At 45.9% G+C, this 24,320-nt stretch overlaps 1 protein-coding gene across 2 annotated transcripts in view; it reads right to left on the bottom strand.

Annotated features, from left to right (window-relative positions):
* The window catches only part of ADGB (androglobin), a 1,448,570-nt gene that overhangs the window by 735,945 nt on the left and 688,305 nt on the right, over positions 1–24,320 (bottom strand). The gene's annotated exons all lie outside the window — the stretch shown is intronic.

Below are 24,320 nucleotides of genomic sequence, written 5' to 3'. Positions count from 1 at the left end.
CAAAATCCGAAAAAAATAATCAGCGCGGACGTAACGGGTTCAAAAGTTGAACCCCCACTCATGTAACTAATTTACAATGGCGCCAGCAAGCTGCCAGCGCCGTTGTAAAATAGTTACAAAGTTAGCTTGCACAGGAACCACTAGATAAAACGAAGCAGGTGCTGCTTTATTTTATCTAAGTGCTTCCTGTGCAAGCTAACTTTGTAACTATTTTACAACGGCGCTGGCAGCTTGCTGGCGCCATTGTAAATTACAACAGCAGCTCCAGTTGAGTAGAGGTATGGCACAAAACGGTGGCGTCTTCTTGAATAAATATGAAGGGCAGGGTTCATTCTGGCACGATGGTCCTGGCACAAAAATAAAACCTCAACAGGAAGCACTTACAGATATCAATAAAGCATGTGCCCTAGTTGAAGCTTAAATTCAGTGACTCATTCATCAGCCCAAAAACAATCGTAAGCGTTGTCAAGGCTGGGCAGATGTGCCTTCTTCCCAAATCTACCGTCGAAAATCAGCTGTGATGCTGGATAGACTTTGCATCCTTGACTTTCACGAGCGCAATACCCAGGCACATTGTGTTCGCACGGGTTTCTGCACGTTCGCGAGCGTTTTGTACAATAAAACCCTCGCGAACTTGCAGAAACCCGTGCGAACACAAAATACGCTAGGATCCGCGGATTTTGCGTATTTTCTAAATACGCCAATACGCAAATCCGCGGATTGCCAATACGCAAAATCCGCTCATGCTTAGTTTTAACTCGCAAACCAATGTCACTGGCAAGCAAGGAAAAATACATGGAAATCTTGATTTATACCCTGGGTACTGTCAAGATGATCAACAACGGGATTTTACAGAACAATAATGCTAGTACCCTAGCATATTAAGTGACATTGTGACATCCGATAACCCACACATGAGAACCAGAATACCTGTATTCTCAATGGGGCGCTAGTAATGAGGCCTTCAGTGGTGTCTAGAAACCTGTGGCAAGAATACACTAGGAATGTTCTAATGTAAAAAAAGTTGTTCCCCTATGTGGAGTCTCTAATTACTTTGCATTGAGAGAGCGCAAATCGAGAAAAAATTAGATGTGCACCATATTTACAAGCACGTTGCATTAGTTTAGTAAAGATTACATAAGAGTGTCGAATTTATAGAGTGAAAATACATAAGAGTGTTTAATTAAAATAGAATGCATATATCTGTGTGAAAAGCTAATATAGAAGTGTGTAGAGATGTTAGAATGATGTTGAAATCCCATGTTATGTGGCTGTTGTAGAGGAGAATGTAATACTGATAAACGTAGAAATGTGTAGGCCACATGGCAGTTCACAGAGAATGAAAGGGGTTGTTACACTCTCACATGATGTGGATTTTAATGTTGTTGTAATTCAAAGTATTATTGATCATAGATTTGAAATATGTGTTTTATAGAAGTGTTTCATATAACCATTGGGTGTAATAAGTTAGAATACTGTTTAGACTAAGAAATTAAAGGTTTACAGAGTGCACAGGCCCGTTTCATGTAATTCTAATAGGCCTGAATAGATAAGTTCATTTCTATTGATCTGCATGTGTTAGTTAGAGGAATGTCATGTTAAGCTTAAATTGCGGAGCCTGCTCGATGGTTTACGACTTAGAAGATACGGTGGAGGCCGGAATTTGGGGCCCACTGTACAAGTGTCTGTTTGCAGGTGCGAGGAGGTTCCAATCAAGAGAGTGATGAATAGGGTTTTGTTCAGAGAGCCAGGCACAGGCCTGGAGGAGGCTTCAGGAATTTTCTGGGGGGTACCGTCCTGCCGGAGAAGAGCCTGAGAAGCAAGGTCAACGCTAACGATGGGCCCAGAGGAGTATCAGCATGGAAAATGCCAGAACCAACACCACGTGAGGGGCGTCTCTAAAGGGCGTTTCTATTGTAAATGTGATTTTTGTATTAGGGACAGCACCCGTGGGTGGAGTTAGGGCAGATGGTCTGAGGAACCTAAGAGAGCGGATGGGTAGGCAGATAGGTTAACTGCGAGACACTGATTCACAACGAAGACTAAGGGAAGTGAGTGATCTTCTTTGGAAGTCACCACTGCTGACACCTTTTTAGGTTAAGATTCTACTAAGTAGGGATGTCACTTAGTCTAGCGTAGGGACAGTCTAATCTGGATTTTTCTTCCTTTCTGTAAATGACTCATAAGCTACAGCTTGTGTCTATTCTTGCAACTCTGATGATTTTTGAATTGGTTTTGGTGATATTCTTCTGCCGACTAAGAGCATTTAGAAAATTTATGTTTGTATTGATACCAGTATATCTTTTGAACCTTATTTTGAGATGTTTGTATCTCCAGTTAACTTTGGCTTTATAATAAACTTTTAAAACTTATTCGTAGTAGGTGGTTCTTTAGAGTGGTGTAAGTCCTTAACTGATTGACCTAGTAGTGGATTGCCTTTTACTCTATGACAGGTATCAACGGTTCAGTCGACCTGATTTGGGATCTAGACCTATAGAAATAGATCAGAAATCCCGCCGTAACAGTTGGTAGCAGAAACGGATGGTTACCTTCTAGAGGAAGGTGATCTAGACTAGGTTAAGATTACCCCAAGGTCCCTAGAGATCGAGAGATGAGCAGCGGACAAATCGCCTGCCGAAGAAGGTGCTGACGGTGCGAGAGAAAGGCAGCAGGGTCGGACGAGAGTGAGTATAACAAGGGTCATGCGTTGACAGATTGCGCTGTTTTGTGTTGTATCTGTATTGTAATGTCATGCGGAGTTGAATGCCTGTAGTGTGAGTGAGAGAGGGTTGTGAGCGCGCGCAACCTGGCTGGGGGAAAATCTTAAGTTCGGGGAAGAGCTTAAGTGGTTCGGGTGTATCGAACATCCAGAGTAGTTGTCGACCAGAGTAAAGGGGGTCATGAGGTACCATTGATCGCGCGCAGGACCGAGATAGGGGGAACGCAAGAGTGAGTGTGTGGGTAACGGACGCAGGTCGAAAGTTACCGTGTGTAAGTAACCTATCAGTTAAGGCGATTGTCTGGACGTACACGGAAAGACATTTCGTTAGTTAAGGTGACAATTACAGTTAGACTGTGGGCGTACAGTCAAGGAAAGTGATCGCTTGGTCGGAAGTAATCATTTTTCAGAGTATGAATGGGACGCATGCATGACCGGGAGACGAGCGGAGAAAGGAGGGGAACTGCTGCAAAGGGGGACGAGTGACGTCAGCGAGAGCCGCGCTGAGATAGGCCGGTTGGTGTGAAGCCGCGCTGTGATAGGCCGGTAGGAGTGACGTCAGCGAGAGCCGCGCTGTGATAGGCCGGTTGGTGTGAAGCCGCGCTGTGATAGTGTTAGGGGTTTGAGAGCAGCTACGAGGGCTAGACATTGACATGTGTTTGACTAGTCACCCCCGTGTCTCTTTTCACTCACTCCCTCAGGGGCCAACACAACCTGCACTTTGGAGACGATCCCTTCTGCACGTATAGGGACGCTCTACAGTGATGCTGACGCTTGGCTTACTGCCGTGACCACGCCCCCCTTTTCCTGTTCCGTGTTTGTGTTCGCCATTGCTCCTAGCGAGACACTTGTTTGCTGATTTCCTCCCTGTTAGTCCCCGCTCGCCGAAGAATACATTCAGGGAGATTGCCGAGACCGCTTCATCGGCGTGGACTTCTCCGCCTACCTACTTCCAATCTCCGGTTATCTTGGAAACCGGGTCCCTGTTCCAATTTGCACCGCTGGGTGCATCTCGCGGCTTGAATGCCGAAGTTTATTTCCTTATCCCTTGGGCCCCCTTACCTCCGCACCGGTTGGTGCACGTTTAGGCTTGAAAGCCGAGTTTGCTTTTCCCCGCTGTTTTGTACACTGTGCCTTGAGGTATTCCTGATACAAGGCTCTTCGAGGCTTACGCCACATTTTCCTTTTCTTTTTCCCTGTGTGGGAGTGTGTTGCTCCGCCTACTGCTTTGTACTGGGCCGGGCTTCGCCTCTCTTGTGCGAGTACATGCTCCGCTCTTCGGCGCCCCAGAAGAGCCGGCCATTGCTCCGCAAATCCTTACTTTAAATCCATTGAGTTGCTTCTGTGGCACTTTTATTTATGGTCTGAATGGTTGTAAGTCGTGTGAGTGAGATATTGAGTAGCCCTATCAAGTCCCTCAAGACTCCTATCTCTGAGTCCCATATATTACCCACGCTACTCTTCAAGGACATTTCGAGACCTACTTGAGGTAAGTGGAATGCTACGTTAATCACATGTCAATGTATTACAAGGTTGGTTTATAGTATAGTGTATTGGTATATTCTTATTGTTTCCTTTTCCAGCATCTTGAGACCAGACCGACCTGTTACCCCCCTGCACTAACCCACCCCACGTATGGGGAGAGTGGTGGACACTCCTTGGAATTTTCCCCCATACTTTTAGAGAACAGCCCATAGGAGTGTATGTTCTTCATCGCTCCTGTGGTTGTTTGTTGAAGGTTAAGGGGATTTCTCTTCACTCCTGTGGATTTTGGGCATCTGGTTATCGAACCCCGACAGATAGGCCGGTTTGTGTGACGTCAGCGAAAGCCGCGCTGTGATAGGCAAGTTAGCGAGAACCGCGCTGGGATTGGTGGATTGTCATCAGGAAGTAAACGAATGCGGAGAAAACTGAAATTTTGTAGATTTTGAACATGAAGTGTTTTAAATGTTTGAAAGCGATCTTTAAGAGGAAGAGAAGAGAATCTTATTACGGGGAAGAGGCACCGCCAGAGGGTACACCAGCTCACTATATGGCAACGAATGTCAGGTTGCATACTATACTGTGGCTTGGTACTTGGAGTAAGATTACAGAAGGGAATGAGGAACTGACTTTTCCGAAATACGGAACGTTTAGATTAGAAGTGTTGCATCAGCTGAAAGCAGTTATGTCCTCATTGAGACCTTTGCCTAGACCAACACAGTTTGAGGCGCTTAATGCGTGGATTAGGGCGGCGCACGACAGGAATCAGAACAGGCGCCAAGAAAGGGTAAGGCGATCAGTAAGGGCAGTGCAAGATGCCAAGTGGGATGCGGAAGCTAAGAAATGGAGGGTACAGACGATTGAGGTGGATAAGTTGTACCCAGTGAGAGAGGTTACAGGAGAAAAGAGACCCATAGAAGAGGATGACGAGAGCGAGTCGGAGGATGGCCTAATAAATAGGTTGTTGATAGATAGACCGCCTCCGGACAATAGGGAGATAGAAGGTACTGAGCTTCCAAGGGAAGATAGGGTTGACATAGAAGGGAACAGGACACTCCCTATAACGAATTGGGTACCTACCAAAGGTGAGGAGACACCTCAACATAGTACTGTACAGAGAGTAGTCGGAAGGGTTGTGGTGCAGAAGATGCCAGCAACAGAGAGGGTTGAGTCTTATGGATTGCCAGCTGCTCTTCAAGTACCCGTTACCATAGGTCCTATAGTGTCGGTTTATCACCCAGAGAAAGGGAGAGAGGAAGAACAGGTACGGCTAGACAGAGAAAGAGTTGAGATGGAAAGGAGGCAATTGCCAGGACCGATAACGTGGAGCACCCCATTGGATTCAGCAGTGGATCCCGTAACAGAACAGGGGGGTCAGAGAGGACCGATGGACCTGAGGGGACCACGGCCGAAATCCTATAAAGAGTTGAGGGCTGACTTGAAGGAATGGGATAGGTCCACAGAAGCACCGAGCAACAGGTCAAGAGCAGAAGCTGGATGGGGAAGTCGAGGCAACGGGACATTGTCTCACTGCGGGGCTAGCGAAAGCAGTCAGGAGTGGGACGGTAAAAGTCAGGAGAATAGAGGAGTTATACGTCATATTGACGGTGGAAATGTGCAGGAGCAAAAAGGTAGAAGTGCGGAGTGTGGAGAGACGTCTCGTCTCATTCAAAGTGAGGGAGACCAAAGGACACAAGAGTACAGAGATAGGTTTAAGTGCACTCTCCACGCACCTGATGATAACATACAGCACTGGAATTGTGGGAACATGGGGAACTGCGAAGGATCTTGCCATGTGTCGAGTGATCAGAGATCACAGGCAAATTGCGAAAGCATGGGGAATAATGGAGTGTCTTACCATGCACCTAGAGAAACCAGGCAGAATGGGAAATGTGGGACTATGGGAAATAGAGAAGTGTTTCACTATACACCCAGAGAGGATGGAACTGCATGGGACCTGGAGAGATGGGAGCATGGGAGGACTCCCCATAACAGGTCTGAGCCCAGACGTAGGACTCAGAGCTGTGATGGGAGAGATGTAAATGGACTCTCTAGAGATAGCATACTGAAAGCTGTGATAAAAGCCAAAAGACTCGATGTGACCAGCTTAAAATCTGACCTGGACGAGATAATAGATGGTGTGTTGCCTTTAGAAAGGATTGACATGTACGAACAAGATGAGCTGCTGTTTATAGCAAAGGATGTTACTCGAAAGGCAAGAGCAACTCATGAGAAACTGTCTGAACTGGCAGACAAGTGTGGAACTGGCTTAAGTCATTTCTAGCCAGCCGTCGGCAAACGATCTGGGCGCCACCTCACTCCGCAGCTATGTCAGCCCTGGAAGTGGGGGTCCCTCAGGGGTCTATTCTTAGTCCCCTGCTTTTCAACATCTTTATGGCCCCCCTTGCAGAGGTTGCGGAGTCGTTTGGCGCTCAGATCGTGTCTTACGCTGATGACACCCAGCTCTTGTTCACTCAGAACAAGAACGAGATGTTTGATGGGACTCGTATCAGAGGCTGCTTAGAAGCAGTCTTTGATTGGTTCAAGAGACACGGCCTGAAATGCAACTCCGACAAATCGGAGCTGCTTTTTTTCGGGTGTGTCTCCGAACCAAACTGGAAAAGTTGGTGGCCTCAGGATCTTTTTCCCCCTGCCAATGCTAGCACCAAGGCTAAAAATCTGGGCATCATTGTCGACAACGAGCTGACTTTTGGACCCCAAATTGCCTGTCTTGCTGGGAAATGCTTTGGTATCCTGAGGATGCTCAGGAAATTCCTCCCTTTGATTTCCGTGAACCATCGCAGGGTCATCGTCCAAGCATTGGTAGGGTCACGTATGGATTATGTTAACGTCCTTTATCTGGGTCTTCCCAAATATCTAGTAAGGAGACTTCAGGTTGTGCAAAACTCAGCCGCTCGGGCTATCTATGGTATTCCTAGAAGAGCTAGTGCCTCTAATTTGCTGAAGGAATTGCACTGGCTCCCTATAGCCAAAAGGGTGCTGTTTAAGAGCTTGACGTTAACTTACAAGGCTCTTCATGACTTGGGCCCCAGGTACATTAAAAAGCGTCTTGTTTTGTATAAACCGAGCAGAGCTCTTCGTTCTGCCTCCTTGTTTCTAATGTCCGTTCCTTCCATCAAACGAACTAGACAAGGGGGGCGCTCTTTCCACTACCTGGCCCCACACGCGTGGAATAAATTGCCTCTTGTTCTTAGACATGCCCCCAGCCTGATGACCTTTAGAAAGGCATTAAAAACCTGGCTTTTTACTTATGAATTGTGAAGTCTTTTAATTTCAGTTATGTTTCCTTTCCAATAAAGGTCCTCTTCGCCAAAGCGCCGGGACACTCCATTGCGAGTAGCCGTTGCGCTATAGAAGAGCCCAATTAACATAACATAACATAACAAGTATATGGTAGATTTGTCCAGAACAAAGGCATTGCAGGGTAACCATAGGTTGCATTATTCAGATCAGGACTTAGATGAGAGGAGGACAACTGGATTAAAAACACACATAAGGGAACTGATCACAGGAATAAGAGCATGTTGAGATCTGGACAAATGGGAAGAGAGGTGGTCCAAAAAGGGAACTGTTAGGCGGAGCGCACATGTGATGTCTCCGGAGGGAAGGCTACTGCAGATGGAGGCATTCCCTTTACGAGAAATAGCGAATGGGAGTTATGTACACGTGCCCTGGAGTAGGGGAGATTTGGCTGCATTAACCAACTCATTTCCGAAGTTAAGGGAAAATCCCGTAGAGTGGTACAAGCAGGTAGAGAGGTTTGTCAAGATTTCAAAAGTATTGTGGATTGATTTGAACACCTTATTTGACATTGTGGTCCCAGGAGACTTGTGGATAGCATGCAAGGTTAGTGTCGAATGGCCAACTGCAGAACCAGAAAGGGATGCTCGTACTAATGGACCGTCAGAAACAGTAATGTTAAAATATGATAGGGTGATGACATGGCTGAAGGAGAAGGTCATAGTTTTATGATATAGATATATATATATATCCACAAGATATAGATTGGGTAAAAATAGACCGAACAAGACAGGAACCCAAGGAGACAGTTCATGAGTTTTATGAGCGATTGCTGAAAACGTTCAAACAATACAGTGGATTAGATGTAATGGATCCCAAGGATATAGGACAGTTTGTATCGAAGTTCGTTTTGGGGTTGAGACCTGATATTTGTTGGATGATTCAGCAACATTTAATTTGTTGGCAAAACAAACCATTGGATGAAATTTTGAGATACGCAAGGTATTGCAGTGATGAAATAGATTCCAAAGCAAAGAAATTAAAAGAGAAACTGATGATGGTGCAGATGCAGTCGGCTGGAAAGGGTGGACAGCAGCAACAGGGAACAGGGACGATGAGACGGAAACCAAATAGTCAGAATAAGGACAGCGAGGAAAACTCGAGACCTAGAATAGACATTGCTACATTGAAAAAAACGACAAAGTGTCACCAGTGTCACCAGGTGGGACATTGGAAACGCGAGTGTCCCTATAACCATGAAAACGGAGAACTAGAAGTAGAGGAGGAGGAAGTTCGAGAAGTTCCAGTTCAAGGGGTGACAGTGCCAAAGAGTAAGGTGGCCAAAGGGGGGACTTCGGCTCCACGAGCTCAGTTCCCGCAGCCACCAAAGATTACGACAGGGGGAAAGATCTATAGACAAATGCCTCTTTTTATAGACGAAGAAGAGTGTTACTACGTTGATCCATTGACGGGACGACGTGTAAGTAGAGAGGAGGACTGTACCCTCGGGGCAGTTCTAGAGGTGGATCAAAGAGGACCGTTTGTTGAGGCTGAAGTGGCAGGGTGTCCTACAACATTCTTAGTAGATACCGGAGCTACTCGATCAACTTTGAGATCGGCAGTGGTTCCAGATCTACCAATGTCGGGGGAAACTATTCAAGTGGTAGGAGTCGCAAATAGGAGAATGACCAACCCTTTGACGGAACCAGTGCTAGTGAGAATAGGAAACCACAACTATGAACATCAGTTTGTAGTATGTGATTCTAGTCCTGTGTGTCTGTTAGGAAGGGACTTATTGTGCAAACTGAACTGCACAATATACTGCACACCTCAGGGAGTAGAGGTACAGACTACAGACGAGGATGCTACCTTTAAAGTTGCAAATTCGAGAGTGTGCGTAGAACTGTATCCTACCCTGACTGTGGGGGACCTTCCTCGGGACTTGCGAGATACAGTGTCATCAGAGGTATGGGATTTTACTGGAGAAGAGATAGGATTGATCAAAGGAGTAGAACCAGTGATGATCATGGTAAAACCAAATGTTGAATATCCAAGAACGCCTCAATACAAATTGACCCCGGAGACGATTGCAGGAATAAAACCCGTAATCGACTCTATGATTCAACAGGGAATACTGAAGGAAATCGTGGGTAGTCCATGCAACTCCCCGATTATGGGTTTGCAGAAACCTAGTGGGAAATTTAGAATAGTGCAAGATCTTCGAAAGATTAATAACATAGTTGTTTCATGTTGTCCAGTGGTACCGAATCCATCAGTGATATTGTTTCAGATGCCATTCCAAGCTGAGTGGTTCACCGTGATAGATCTTTGTCAGGCTTTCTTTTCAATTCCATTAGATGAGGAAAGCCAGTATCTTTTCGCTTTTAAGCTGGAAAATCGTGTCCTAACATGGTGTCGTATCCCACAAGGGTATACAGAAAGCCCATCAATTTTCAACCAGCTATTGAAGAAAAATCTTGAAAGTCTAGTACTGCCACAGAACTCGGTTCTGGTCCAGTACATAGACGACCTACTTGTTGCGTCAGGAACGGAAGAAGCTTGTAAGATAGATACCATCGCCTTGCTGAACCATTTAGCTGAAAATGGGCATAAGGTATCTCCGAGCAAATTGCAGTACTGTCTGACAGAAGTACAGTACTTGGGTCACCGGATAGAGAAAGGAAAGCGCAAGGTGTCACCAGATAGGATAGAGGCGATAATGAAGATGAATGCGCCTACGACACAGAGAGAAGTCAGGATGTTCCTAGGAATGGTTGGTTATTGCCGACAGTGGATAGCTAACTTTTCCCTGAAAGCAAAACCCTTACAAAAACTGACGCACAAGGAGGTGAGTGATCCGGTACCATGGGACAAGGATTGTTTGATGTCGTTCCTACAGCTGAGAGAGGACTTGTGCCGTGCTCCAGCTTTGGGGATGCCTGATTATGAAAAACCATTTTCACTTTACTGCTGCGAAAGAGAAGGTTGTGCTTTGTCAGTTTTAGTACAAACTCATGGAAATGCCCGTAGACCAGTTGCATACTTTTCGGCTACTTTAGATCCGGTAGCCGGAGCGTTGCCCGGATGTCTCAAATCCTTTGCTGCAACAGGTGTCAGCATTGAACGGTGTGAAAATATCGTTATGGGACACCAATTAGTGGTGTATGTACCTCATTCTGTAGAACTGTTAATGACCAGGACCAAGACACAGCACTTAACCAATAATAGGCTCACGCGCTACGAGCAAGTTATTCTTGCTGCGGAGAACGTGACCATTAAGAGGTGCTCTGTTTTGAATCCTGCTACATTGATGCCACTTCCTAATGATATAGAAGGCGAAGAATGTGAAGATCACGATTGCCTTGATGTGACTGAACTATGCACCAAGCCAAGACCAGATATTGTGGATGAGCCGTTGACTGACCCTGACGAAATTTTCTTTGTTGATGGCTCATGTTTAAGAGACGATACTGGTCGGTTGAGAGCAGCTTATGCTGTTTGCACCATTACTGGAGTTGTGGAAGCCGCTTGCCTGGAAGGAGTACACTCTGCTCAGGTAGCCGAAATCATTGCATTGACACGTGCCTGTTTAGCAGGTAGGAATATTAGAGTCACCATTTATACCGATAGCCAATATGGTTTCGGTGTAGTTCATGATTATGGGCAATTGTGGTCTCAGAGAGGTTACATGACCTCCTCTGGTTCGCCTATTTGAAATGGGGAATTTGTGCGACTGTTATTAGAAGCATTACAAGGTCCAGCAGCAATTGCGATCGTTAAATATGTAGCCCACACCAAAAATACAGATTTTGTGTCGCAAGGTAATCGATATGCAGACGAAGTTGCTCGCTACTGTGCGGAGCAAGGATATTCTTTCACGGAAGTGGAAGTAGGTGGGACTCAGGAAAAGACAGAGTTAAACATGATGCTGGAAACAGTTGATACTTGGGATGATTTAAAAGACATGCAAGAGAAAGCACCAGATTCTGGGAAAAAAGCATGGGAAACAGCAGGTTGTGTGAAAAGTGAAATGGATTTGTGGGTTTCAGCAGATGGAAGGGCAGTATTACCTGATGAACTAGTGAGTCCAATGGCACGACAGATACATGGTCCAGTACACTTAGGAAGAGATGCCATGCTGAGGTTATTTAGGCAGACTTGGTATAATCCTAGGTTTAGGATTGCAGCTGAAGCAGTGTGTCGGAGATGTGTCACATGCCAGCAATTGAACGTAGGGAAAAGAACACCAGTTACAATGAGTCACATTGGGAGGTCTGGGGGGCCTTTCAACAGAATGCAATTAGATTTTATTGAGATGCCAAAAATCAACCGCCTCAGGTATGTTCTGGTGGTTGTATGCATATTTTCCAGATGGGTTGAAGCATACCCTACACGCAGGTGCGATACACTCACAGTAGCAAAGTTATTGCTTAGGGAGTTGATCCCGCGCTTTGGGGTGCCAACCTCTTTGGAATCAGACAGAGGAACTCATTTCAACAGTGAAGTTGTGAAGATGCTTTGCTCTGCGTTAAACATTGATCAGAAGTTGCACTGTAGCTATCGACCAGAGGCTTCAGGTATCGTGGAGCAGATAAACGGAACTCTAAAGTCCAGAATAGCCAAAGTATGTTCATCGACGTCCTTAAGCTGGCCTGATGCTCTGCCCTTGGTACTCATGAGTATGCGTAGCACACCAGACAGGAGGACAGGTCTCTCTCCACATGAGGTTTTAATGGGGAGGGAAATGAGACTTCCGTCTGTTCCAACTACAGCTTTTTTGAATATTACAGATGACCTGATCCTGGATTATTGCAAGGGACTTTCTGATGTCATTCATTCTGTGTCTCTTCAGGTGCAGGCTGCTGAAGTTCTATCTTCAAGAGACCTATGTCATGACTTGTGCCCTGGTGACTGGGTCCTGGTGAAAAAGCACGTCCGGAAGAACGGCCTAGACGTGCGTTGGAAGGGGCCCAACCAAATAATCCTGACAACGAATACTGCTGTAAAGTGTGGAGGGCTGCCAAACTGGATTCATGCTTCCCATACTCGAAGAGTTCCAGCACCCTTAGAAGAAACAGCTCCTCTCACAGATGAAAATCCAGCTGTGGACGGCGAACCACTAGAGGGGATCAGTCAAGCTGTGGGGGTGTCGGTAGAAGTTGGGAGTGCTACAGATCCAGAAGAAGAAAGACAGGACGACAGTGAAACTGAAGTTGCCACTGAAGGAGAAAGTTGCTGTGAATACGGCTCAGAGACAGATCAAGACAAGAGTGATCAAGAACGGAGTGTGAGGACAAGAAATAGGAGAACAAGGCGTGGAGAAGCTAGTTGGCCTGAAAGAAAGAAGAGGCCGAGCTTGAAGCCAACTCCAGAGAGAACTCTTGCTCCTATATCTGAAGACTCGGATCCGGACGAAGGTGCACGAAGACAGGAACAGGAAGGTCCGAGAAGATCGAGGAGGGTGCGAGTGCCCTGCAGAAGATACGCTACTCCTGAGTGGACCTACCTAGCTGCAGATGTCCAGTGCACGGAGATCCGGGAGGGTGAGGGAAGTGACATTGACCAGTACTGACCCAATCATAACATTGGAAGTAGTGTTGTTGATACCCGGAGTGGAGGTCGAAGGGTTGCTGACACTCACTATTCCTAATCCTCCTTATCTGAGCAGAATAAGAGAACTGGTTTTAAACAGAATAGAATTTCCGACTTTTTGTTCAATGAGGCCAACACCCGAGGAGATCATTCTTCGTTTGGAAATATTAGAATACGTGATTAGAGCCGCTGGAACACGTATCATTCCAGATTGTTAAAGACTTTGTAAATAAATAGATTGAAAGGTAACCTAGCGCCAAGTGGAAGAAGAAGAAATTTAGGGACTTCCATTTAGTGGACGGAGAAGGGCTAGGGTTGTCTGTTACTATAAGAACTCAAAGACTGATCATGCAGAAGGGATTATCAGCTTCCAGGTGTGGTTCGGAAAGGCTGAATAAGCAAAGAAAAGAGACTTTGTGTTGTGAAAGAAAATCAGAACTACACTGTCTTGAGATCATGGAGGTCGGCAACCCAAACCGCAGGACAAAATGCATAGTAGGCACACTTTTAGTGGGAGTAATTTTCCTTATAGTTTTAGTAGTTACTATATCATATGTAGTGGGACATGAAAATGAAGAGAAGGCAACAAAGGAAGCAAAAATTGTACCGATACAGAAACCTACTACTGCTGGTCAAAGGGGGGACAATACAGAGAAAGATAAAGCTTTACTAGCAGCAGACACTCGAAGGTTGCATGTGGATGAATCACAGGGAAATTTCAAATCAAATGCATATGCTAAATTGCTTTATGAATATATTGATGCTATGGAGGCGAAAGATTGCTATGTGTGCATGCAATTGCCAGCCTCTGTAGACGAAGGTATTAGATATCATCATCTTCCACTGACTTATGGAATCACATGTAGTTTGTTGCTTAGTATATTTTATGAACGTGATGGTTTTGAATATTATTTTTCAAATTTTGATGCTGTTTTACCAGAAGTTCCAAACTACAAGCACATGAACAAGTGGGATTATTATAAGAGTGAAGATAGACTAAAGAAATTTTTCATTCCTTGGAAAACGTTAGATACTTCACATGCCCGAAGAAATAATTTGGCTTGTAAAGTGTCAGAAATTGAGAAAAGGTTTATAGGGCAGGTGGATGATCGGTACAGGAGTCTGAGGGCTCTAGAGATGATAAAACGAAAGAGTACTGCAACAAGTTCAGTTTGATTTAGTTCATACCTCAGGGATGGTGTTGTGATGGTGATGACTACTAAAAGTCATCAAAGGGGGGAACTGAGAGAGCGCAAATCGAGAAAAAATTAGATGTGCACCATATTTACAAGCACGTTGCATTAGTTTAGTAAAGATTACATAAGAGTGTCGAATTTATAGAGTGAAAATACATAAGAGTGTTTAATTAAAATAGAATGCATATATCTGTGTGAAAAGCTAATATAGAAGTGTGTAGAGATGTTAGAATGATGTTGAAATCCCATGTTATGTGGCTGTTGTAGAGGAGAATGTAATACTGATAAACGTAGAAATGTGTAGGCCACATGGCAGTTCACAGAGAATGAAAGGGGTTGTTACACTCTCACATGATGTGGATTTTAATGTTGTTGTAATTCAAAGTATTATTGATCATAGAATTGAAATATGTGTTTTATAGAAGTGTTTCATATAACCATTGGGTGTAATAAGTTAGAATACTGTTTAGACTAAGAAATTAAAGGTTTACAGAGTGCACAGGCCCGTTTTATGTAATTCTAATAGGCCTGAATAGATAAGTTCATTTCTTTTGATCTGCATGTGTTAGTTAGAGGAATGTCATGTTAAGCTTAAATTGCGGAGCCTGCTCGATGGTTTACGACTTAGAAGATACGGTGGAGGCCGGAATTTGGGGCCCACTGTACAAGTGTCTGTTTGCAGGTGCGAGGAGGTTCCAATCAAGAGAGTGATGAATAGGGTTTTGTTCAGAGAGCCAGGCACAGGCCTGGAGGAGGCTTCAGGAATTTCCTGGGGGGTACTGTCCTGCCGGAGAAGAGCCTGAGAAGCAAGGTCAACGCTAACGATGGGCCCAGAGGAGTATCAGCATGGAAAATGCCAGAACCAACACCACGTGAGGGGCGTCTCTAAAGGGCGTTTCTATTGTAAATGTGATTTTTGTATTAGGGACAGCACCCATGGGTGGAGTTAGGGCAGATGGTCTGAGGAACCTAAGAGAGCGGATGGGTAGGCAGATAGGTTAACTGCGAGACACTGATTCACAACGAAGACTAAGGGAAGTGAGTGATCTTCTTTGGAAGTCACCACTGCTGACACCTTTTTAGGTTAAGATTCTACTAAGTAGGGATGTCACTTAGTCTAGCGTAGGGACAGTCTAATCTGGATTTTTCTTCCTTTCTGTAAACGACTCATAAGCTACAGCTTGTGTCTATTCTTGCAACTCTCATGATTTTTTAATTGGTTTTGGTGATATTCTTCTGCCGACTAAGAGCATTTAGAAAATTTATGTTTGTATTGATACCAGTATATCTTTTGACCCTTATTTTGAGATGTTTGTATCTCCAGTTAACTTTGGCTTTATAATAAACTTTTAAAACTTATTCGTAGTAGGTGGTTCTTTAGAGTGGTGTAAGTCCTTAACTGATTGACCTAGTAGTGGATTGCCTTTTACTCTATGACAGGTATCAACGGTTCAGTCGACCTGATTTGGGATCTAGACCTATAGAAATAGATCAGAAATCCCGCCGTAACAGCATTATTGGGAAGGCGCACTGTGACTATTTATTAAGTATTCTCTGAGTCTTTTTCACAATCAAGGACTGCAGCTGCTTGGGTGAATCTTGGATTTTGATCGTAATTTGTATGAGGGAGCAAAATAACTTGTACGGTCAATGGTGTAGCGGAGGGGGCGGTCTGCCCGGGCGGCACGACTTTTGGAGGCGGCAGCCTTCCCCCCCTTATCTGCGGCTGTCAGCGAGGAAATGGTCAGCAGCCCCGCTATAACACACGACCGCGGGGTGGCAAATGGGCGGCCATAGGCCTAGCTAGGCCCAGGGCTGTAAGTGAGATGAAAAAACTGAGGGGTCTTTCAAAGGGGAGTGGCCAATGTAATTAAGGGCGTGGCTTAAAAACACATAAGCTAAAAATGTGTGCTTAGCATGGTGTGACACCCGACTTGTATTTTGCTGTTTCTATCATTGTATACAGATATATAAATACAACAAGTAACATTACACATACAACAAGCTGCTCCTGAGTTTCAAAAAGAGAAGGGAAATCCAGAGAGAACATTGCTCTCTTTAAAGGGTGTTCCTTCCTCTACAACGCTCACGTCATGCTGTAACTTCTCCACTAGTGAGAAGTGAACAGTGACTGCAGGCACATCCATGTGTCTGCTGTCACTGCAGTCTGGAAAACAACGGACTGCCTGTGCCAGGGCACAAAACGGAGCCTGATAGAGACCCGTTTCGAGGCCCCTTTAAAAAACCCGGCCCACTTAAAGCCCTGGCTAGGCCACTGTGTTTGGTGCAAAAAGATTAAGAAAAGAGACTTGAACCAGGGCAGTAAAGGAGAGAAATAGGTGAGACTGGGAGAGCAGAAGCTGTCTTTGCGGCGTAGGGTAGCCAAATGTTTAACAAAGACCTGTAATCAGTTCCTGTCCCTTCTACAATGCTTTCAGGCTTCCAAGTAACCTGAGTCTCTATGGGCTCACATTTTTGAAGATGTGTGTAAGTGATATTCCTAACCTAAAACATGTACATAGCTTCTTGGGCTCAGCTACTGACAGGGGAGCTAGTACTGGATTCTTAACCTGCCTGCCGTCAGCACTATTTTAAATGCCTGTGAGGCATACAAAAGGACCAGAAGGGGACCAGTAGCGTACTTTTACGGCAAAGCCACTTTATTCTTGGTTTCTCGTCTTTATCTGTCCTTTAATTTCCCTTGTGGGATTTATAGGGGACTTCGTTCTCTTGGTCGATTTGTCTTTGTTCCCGGCTGGACTCTGGATAACAGGTCTATATCCCTGATAAGCCACGCTCCTCCGGGAGCGAGGCGGGATGGCTCACAGCTTTGTCGGCTTTCTGGCTTTTCCACGGACACTTCTCCTCGGGTGGCTCCTCAGGAATGCTGGAGATGACTCTCTTCCGACCCATTCTCTTTAGTTCGTCTTCCGTCTCAGCTGTGGTGTCCCTTTCTCCTGCTTCCTTTTCTGTAGCTCCTATAAGGACCTGGCTTCCGCCCATGTGGGTGATGACAGCGTTTTCTGGGGCGGAGCTCGAGAGTTCTCAACTCCGCTTAAGGGAGCCACATTGAAGGCTGCCTGGAACAATGTCTTCCCAGGTGTCCGTTCTCACGTCCAAGCTTCCGCATTTATAGGCTGTGAATAACGAAGGGGTTTTACATGAGGTGGGACGCACCAATATTCGTCCTCATCCTCCTTGGACCCTAGCTCAGTGATGCCCTATTCATGAAAAAGCCCCCCCCCACTGTAAAATAAATTGGATCTGAATCCTTAATGCCCACCTACTGAAATATTGTCTTTGACCAGAGTCCCAGGGCATTAAGCAGTTAGCAGATTCTGTGGAGGGTACTGACTTTTATCACCGGTGTTCCAAGGCCAAGGTATCAAAGTAATTCTACTGGGTAACCTAGTTAATCCACTTGACTACCCCAATATAGAGAGGATCAGCACTGAAAGCTAACTCCAGGTGTTAGAAGGTTTGGAACTCTGTTATGGTTGGCATACATGATAGAAATGTGTCAATGTCCAGACAGAGCAATTTGAACTGAATCAATTTTATACTTAAACAAAGGAAAAAATAGTCATTGATATAAGGATAAACACAGAAAACAACATCCTACTAACTGTAGTGGCTGAAATGTGAAAATGTTATCTCTCCATTAGGTAAAATAAAGGGGAAAAGGTAGAACTGATCCCTAAATTGGTTCGAATTTTTGAGTCTCATTATTTCAGTGCACGTCCCATTATGCAGTAGTCCAAGGAGCATCACTATGCTCTTTTTAAAGATCTTCTCTATCCTATCCATAACCTCCCGACCTCTGGACACCAAAAGAGAAAGAGGGCAAAGGACCTGTGAGATCAACCCAAGGATCCTCTGGTCCAAGTCTTTCTATCTATGTAATCATTCTCACATTTGCTCCTTCATCCACCTTTCTCTTGGTGGATTTGAACACCAGTGGCTTTAAACGCGGGTGTCTGATTGCATACTGCCTAATTACACAAGGCTGCTGGGAGTCCAAGAAAACACCTCTCTATAGTGGTTAACATGTAAAAAAAATAAGTGCCGGAATCTTCATGCCACTGAAGTCAAGCTATCCCTGCTGATGAAGGTTGAAACCCTGAAATCGGTCCTAGGATGCTTGTTTCCAGTCCAGGGAGGACCTGGCTTGGCAGTTCTGGCTGGACTGTTCCCATGGGGCGCAGGGTCAAGACTGATTTGCATATGGCCGGGTTCAAACTGGAATGACATGGGTAGCAAAAAAACAATGGATTTAGGCCTAGATCTCTGTACTGGGGTGAATGTATGACATTGTACTGCATTCTGTCCATCAAAAGCACCACTGACCACCCTGCGTGTTGCAGGGTGCCCATTGGTGCTTTCTCTACGGGGCAAAGTTGCACTTTCTGTGGCCTGACTTATGCTTTTATTTATTTATTTATTTATTTATTTTAAACACTTTTGGAGCGCGAACGAAGGCCCGTGGGCATCTCGGCGCTAAGTATCTGCTGAATTCAACCATAAAGGAGGGTGGGGTCATTGATCAAAAAGCCAGGTTTTAAGGTGCTTTCGAAAGGACCAGAGGGATGGGCTACTTTTTATGGATGGTGGCAAAGTATTCCAGAGCTTGGGTGCTGATACGAGAAATCCTCTATCGCCCCATGAAACCAGTTTGGTGCGGGGTACCTCCAGCTGGTGTCGATCTGAGGATCGCAGGGACCGGGTGGGCCGGTAGGGAGTGAGTTGTTGAGTGAGAAAGGCTGGTCCCTGGTTATGCAACGCCTTATAGACAATGCAAAGAGCCTTAAATTTAATTCTGTTCCTGATAGAAAGCCAGTGGAGTTCTCTGATGGTTCCTGAAACTGATTGAAATTTGGGGACATCACCCAACAGTCTTGCAGCAGCGTTTTGAATAACTTGCAGTTTATTAAGGACTCTTTCTTGAGAATTCAGGAAAAGAGCATTGCAATAGTCCAAGGTGGACAAAACCAGGGACGTGATCAAAGTTTTGCCAGCTGAAGCAGGGAGGAAGGGAAGAATTTTCGCAGCTTATAGAAAGCAGAGGAAGTGATCTGATTTGCGTGAGGGAAGAAAGTGAGACGGTCGTCAAACATGACTCCCAAGTTCCTCACTTTGCTAACGGGAGTAGGGGGAGGACCCATGGACTGTGTCCACCAGCAGGAAGACCATTCTGGAGTTAGGTTTCCGAAGATAACCACCTCGGACTTATCCGAGTTCAATTTGAGGCAATTGGAGGCCATCCAGTTCCCTATGGCTTGCATGCCCAGATTGAAGTTATCGGCGATTTTTTGGCCGTCATTTCTGATGGCTAGGACCAGCTGGGTGTCATCAGCGTAGGATGTAAGGCTCATCCCATGAGCTCGAATGATGTTAGCAAGGTCCGACACGTATATATTGAAGAGTGTCGGACTCAGGGATGAGCCTTGAGGTACTCCGCACGGCAGAGATAGGGTGGTGGACTGAAAAGGCCCTATGGTGACCACCTGAGTTCTTTCTGCCAGAAAGGAAGCCAGGAGAATCTTGGCCCTATGCTGAATCCCCATGCCTTCAACACGGTCGATCAAGATGGTATGATCGACCGTGTCGAAGGCTGCCGACAGATCCAGCAGTATCAAGACTGCTGTACCCCCAGCATCACGAATAGCTCTAATGTCCTCTGTTGCCTTGATCAGGGCCGTCTCCGTCCCATGGTGTTGGCGAAAACCAAACTGGGAGTCATCCAGTAGATGGTGAGTTTCTATGAAGGCTGACAGTTGGACATTCAGAGCCTTTTCGACGATTTTTGCCAAAACTGGGAGATTGGCAATAGGTCGGTAATTTTTGAGTTCGTCCCTATCTAGGTTTGGTTTTTTCAACAGAGGTTTTAGTAGTGTTTTTTTTTAAGTCTGAGGGGTAAATGCCTGTGTTGATCAGGGTATTGCAGATGGTGGTGATGGCTGGGAGCAGCACTTCCATGACTGGGGATAAAACTTTAAAAGGGCAGGGATCAAGGGCGGAGCCTGTTTTAATGGATGACATGATATCCCTGACCTGGGTAGTAGAGACCTCCGTAAACTGGGAAAGCGAAGGGCTAGTCATGGGGGTACTGGCCGGCTCAGGGGGAGTGTTAGGAGGAATTTTTACGCTGTTAGCGAAGACTGCATAGATGTCATTAACTTTGTTGTAGAAAAAGTTTGCCAGTGCATCACAAAGTGATTGGGAGGGAGGAGGTTGTAGACTGGGCAAACAGCCAGCTAGCTGTTTGGTGGTCTCAAACAAGGCCTTGTTGGAGTTTTTGGAGAGTTCTATTTTCTCACAAAAGAACTTCTTCTTGGCCTCCAGGATCATGAGTTTATATATAGTCACTGTATGTTTGTATGTTGTTTTGGCCTCTTCGGAATAATATCTGCGCCAGTTCCTTTCGTTCCTCCGGCACAACTGCTTTTGTGTCCTTAGAGTCTCAGAGTACCAGGGGGCTGACGGGGATGATCTATTTCGAGAGCTTTGTTTTGACTGGACCAGGGCGGAGGTCGCGGAAGCAACCCATTCGTTGTATTGAGTGATTGCAATATTGGGATCATGTGACAGGAGTGGACTAGTTTTAATCAGGAGTGATTGTAGGCTATCACTGTCAAAGTCATTCCGGGCCAAGAAAGTCCGGCGATGATTAGCACTTTCCATGATTGTACCAGAGTCATGTGTAGTCAATGTGGCCGTTATGACAAAGTGGTCTGACCAAATGATAGGAAAAATGGTGGTGACCCGAAGGTCATTTAAATTGGTGAAAATGCCATCAAGGGTATGGCCTCCTTCGTGAGTAGGGGCTTCAACTAGCTGGGAAAGGCCAAAGGTTGTCAGATATGCCTGAAGGGCAACTGTATCATTATCTTCTACTTTATCAAAGTGAAAGTTGAAGTCGCCTAAGATGGTAAATGAACCATCAAGGGCAGACACTTCCAGGATGCGGCTGATGTCAGAGATTAATGCCGACCTTTGCCCTGGTGGACGATAAAGGAGGATGCCTTTGAAGTTTACCGAAGGTGTTAGTTTAATAGAAAATTGGAGAGCCTCACAAGAAAGGAGCGGTATCACGTTAGTTCTAATCGCATAGGAGTCCCGAGCGATTATTGCTATCCCTCCCCCTTTCTTGCGTTGTCTATCCAATCTGTGGATTGAGAACCCATGGGGGACAGCGATTACTAAATCCGGATCTGAAGCATTGTCCAACCAGGTCTCTGTTAAAAACAGTAAATCTAACTTTTTTTCTTCCATGAGTTCGGCTATTTCTTGTCGGTGTTTGCCTAGGGAGCGGACATTGATAAGGGCCATAGAATGGTCACTCAATGTTTTGTTGGGCTTCCGTCGAGGGAGTTCCTGATGGTTTGATATCATAGCGGAACATTTCGGACAGCATTGAGAGGCATTACCCGCAAGATAGTGTGGATCGAATATGGAGCATAATGGCCTAGCTGTGCACTGCTGCATGTTGCAGGGTACACATTTCCTTGTTTTTAATAGTAGGCAGTAGCCTATAAAAATATGCTTTATACTTTTGGTCACTTATTGTATCCTCCTCATTCTCCTCTAGGGACACAATAGGGCATGAAGTGGTTCCCCCTGAGCGCCATCTTGTCTCCCGCCGGTGGTGACATCTTACGCCCCCATCTTTTGGGGGTTAGCAGTCCAGTTCTTTTACTGGCTGCTATTTAATCGCCACGGTAATGCGGACGCGGAGCGGACTCTAGAGCAGAAGCCTGTACTGCTGCCCGTGTATGCCGTGTATGCCGGTAACCTAACTCTGCTTCTTACACCCTATTCTCTCTCGCTGGGCACTGCTGTGTGTTGCAGGGTGCTCAGTGGTGCTTTTTCTACGGGGGCATACTTGCACTTTCTGTGACCTGATCTTTATGCTTTTAGACTGGTAGTGCACTGCTACCTGTTGCAGGGTTCACAGCTCCTTGTTTCTAATAGTAGGCAGTAGCCTTAAAAATTTGTTTTATACTTTTGGTCACTTACTGTACCCTCATTCTCTAGAGACACAGTGGGGCGTGAAGAGGTCCCGCCTGAGCGCCATCTTGAATCACACCGGTGGTGACATCTTCCACCGCCATCTTTGGATTCAAGCAAGCCGGGCCGAAGACGGCTGTAATGCCAGAAACCGGTCCCCGGAAGCTTGTTTCCTTTCCAGTGAAGAATTGGCTTGGTAGTTTGGTCTGCTCTGTTCCCATGATGCACTGGGCCAGGGACAGACTAATTTGCATATAGCCAGGTTCTGAACTGGGATGGTGCAGTGAACTAAAAAACGGTGATGGATCAAGCCCTGATCTGTTGACTGGGTAGGAGTGTTCTGATTAACTCAGATACTCTGTCCATCACCACCCCCTTTTTGTAATTATTTTGGCCACCATGAGTGTGGAAGGGTATGCTCAGACATGAGTCCCTTGCTCATTGCACCATCAGGATTCAAGCAAGCCGGGCCGAAGACGGCTGTAATGCCAGAAACCGGTCCCCGGAAGCTTGTTTCCTTTCCAGTGAAGAATTGGCTTGGTAGTTTGGTCTGCTCTGTTCCCATGATGCACTGGGCCAGGGACAGACTAATTTGCATATAGCCAGGTTCTGAACTGGGATGGTGCAGTGAACTAAAAAACGGTGATGGATCAAGCCCTGATCTGTTGACTGGGTAGGAGTGTTCTGATTAACTCAGATACTCTGTCCATCACCACCCCCTTTTTGTAATTATCTTTTGGGGGTTAGCAGTCCAGTTCTTTTACTGGCTGCTATTTAATCGCCACAGCGATGCGGACACGCATCGGGCATGTGCAGCAGACGCGCCTTCGACCGTTCACATCCGGACCGCGGCCAGCACCAATCATGCTGCCGAAATTGCAGCAGACTGCAGTGTAGGGTGGGGCAGAGATGAGCTACTAGTGCTTAGGCCCACTACTTGCCCTGGCTCTGCGTATGCCTTACTGGGAGAGGGGCGTAGGCCCTTTTGCTGCCCTTGTTGCAACGTTACCCTCAGTCCCAGTCCCGCTAATGGGGAGGCTAAAGAGACGGGTCATGCCCCTCCTAGGCCCTCAAGGTCTGCTGAGGTAAAATCCTGTCTTACTAATTGTAGATCGCTGCCCAAACACGCACTCAATACACACCAATCCCTTGTTGACAATGATCAGGACCTTATGTTTCTCAATGAGACTTGGTTGCACGAAGAAACCAACCCGGAGTGGCCTTAGCTATCATTCAGGGCTATAGCATAGTCTGTGCTAATAGGAGGGACAACAGACCGGGGGTGGTGTGGCGATTATCCATAAAGACACTTGGGAAACGGCCACAACCAATTTTGATCAGATAGGAAGTATTGAAGGATTCCCTTTCTGTATAAAATTGTCCCCACTGCCTTCTTCGCAGGGCTCTTCCTCTACAGGCCCCCGTGCTGCTGCCACAGCTCCACACCTATTCTGGCACACTATATCACCTAAGCTTGTACCCACTATTCGCACTTCACAGTCCTAGGTGACCTTAATTTGCATGCTGATGACCCACCCTGTTCACATAGCGGGAACTTCATTTTGTCGTTTGCCGGCTTTAACCTGATCCAACTGGTTTCTGCTCCAACTCACAAAGCGGGCCACACGATTGAGCTCATTTGCCCAAATCTGCAGGAGGTTAAAGTGAACTAACCATTACTTGGTCACCTTCCACTTGCATCTGAAGGCCACCACCAGGGGGGTCACTGCTCCCCCTAAGGAAACTAGGAGGAACTGGAGCAGGGTCTCAAAGGAGTCTTTAGGCCCTCTCCTAAAGGGCCCAGAGTCTCCCTTTTCAAATAACCCTGATGACAGCATTGCAATCTTGAATGTGTAGGTCCCGGAGGCCCTCAACAAAATCACTCCACAGAGACCCGTCAACTCCTTCAGAGCTACCCCCTCCGCTCCTTGGTTCTCTAAGGACATCAGAGCTAAAATAAAGGTGACTGCAAAAACCTGGACAAGAGTGGAGAAAGTCATAGTCACTTGAGGCCAAAATTATGTACAGAGTAACTCTGAAATAATATCAACAACAAAAGAAGA

The sequence above is a fragment of the Lissotriton helveticus genome, chromosome 6 (genome assembly GCF_964261635.1).
Source record: "Lissotriton helveticus chromosome 6, aLisHel1.1, whole genome shotgun sequence".
NCBI lineage: Eukaryota > Metazoa > Chordata > Amphibia > Caudata > Salamandridae > Lissotriton > Lissotriton helveticus.
This window is presented reverse-complemented; position numbering and strand designations above follow the sequence as displayed.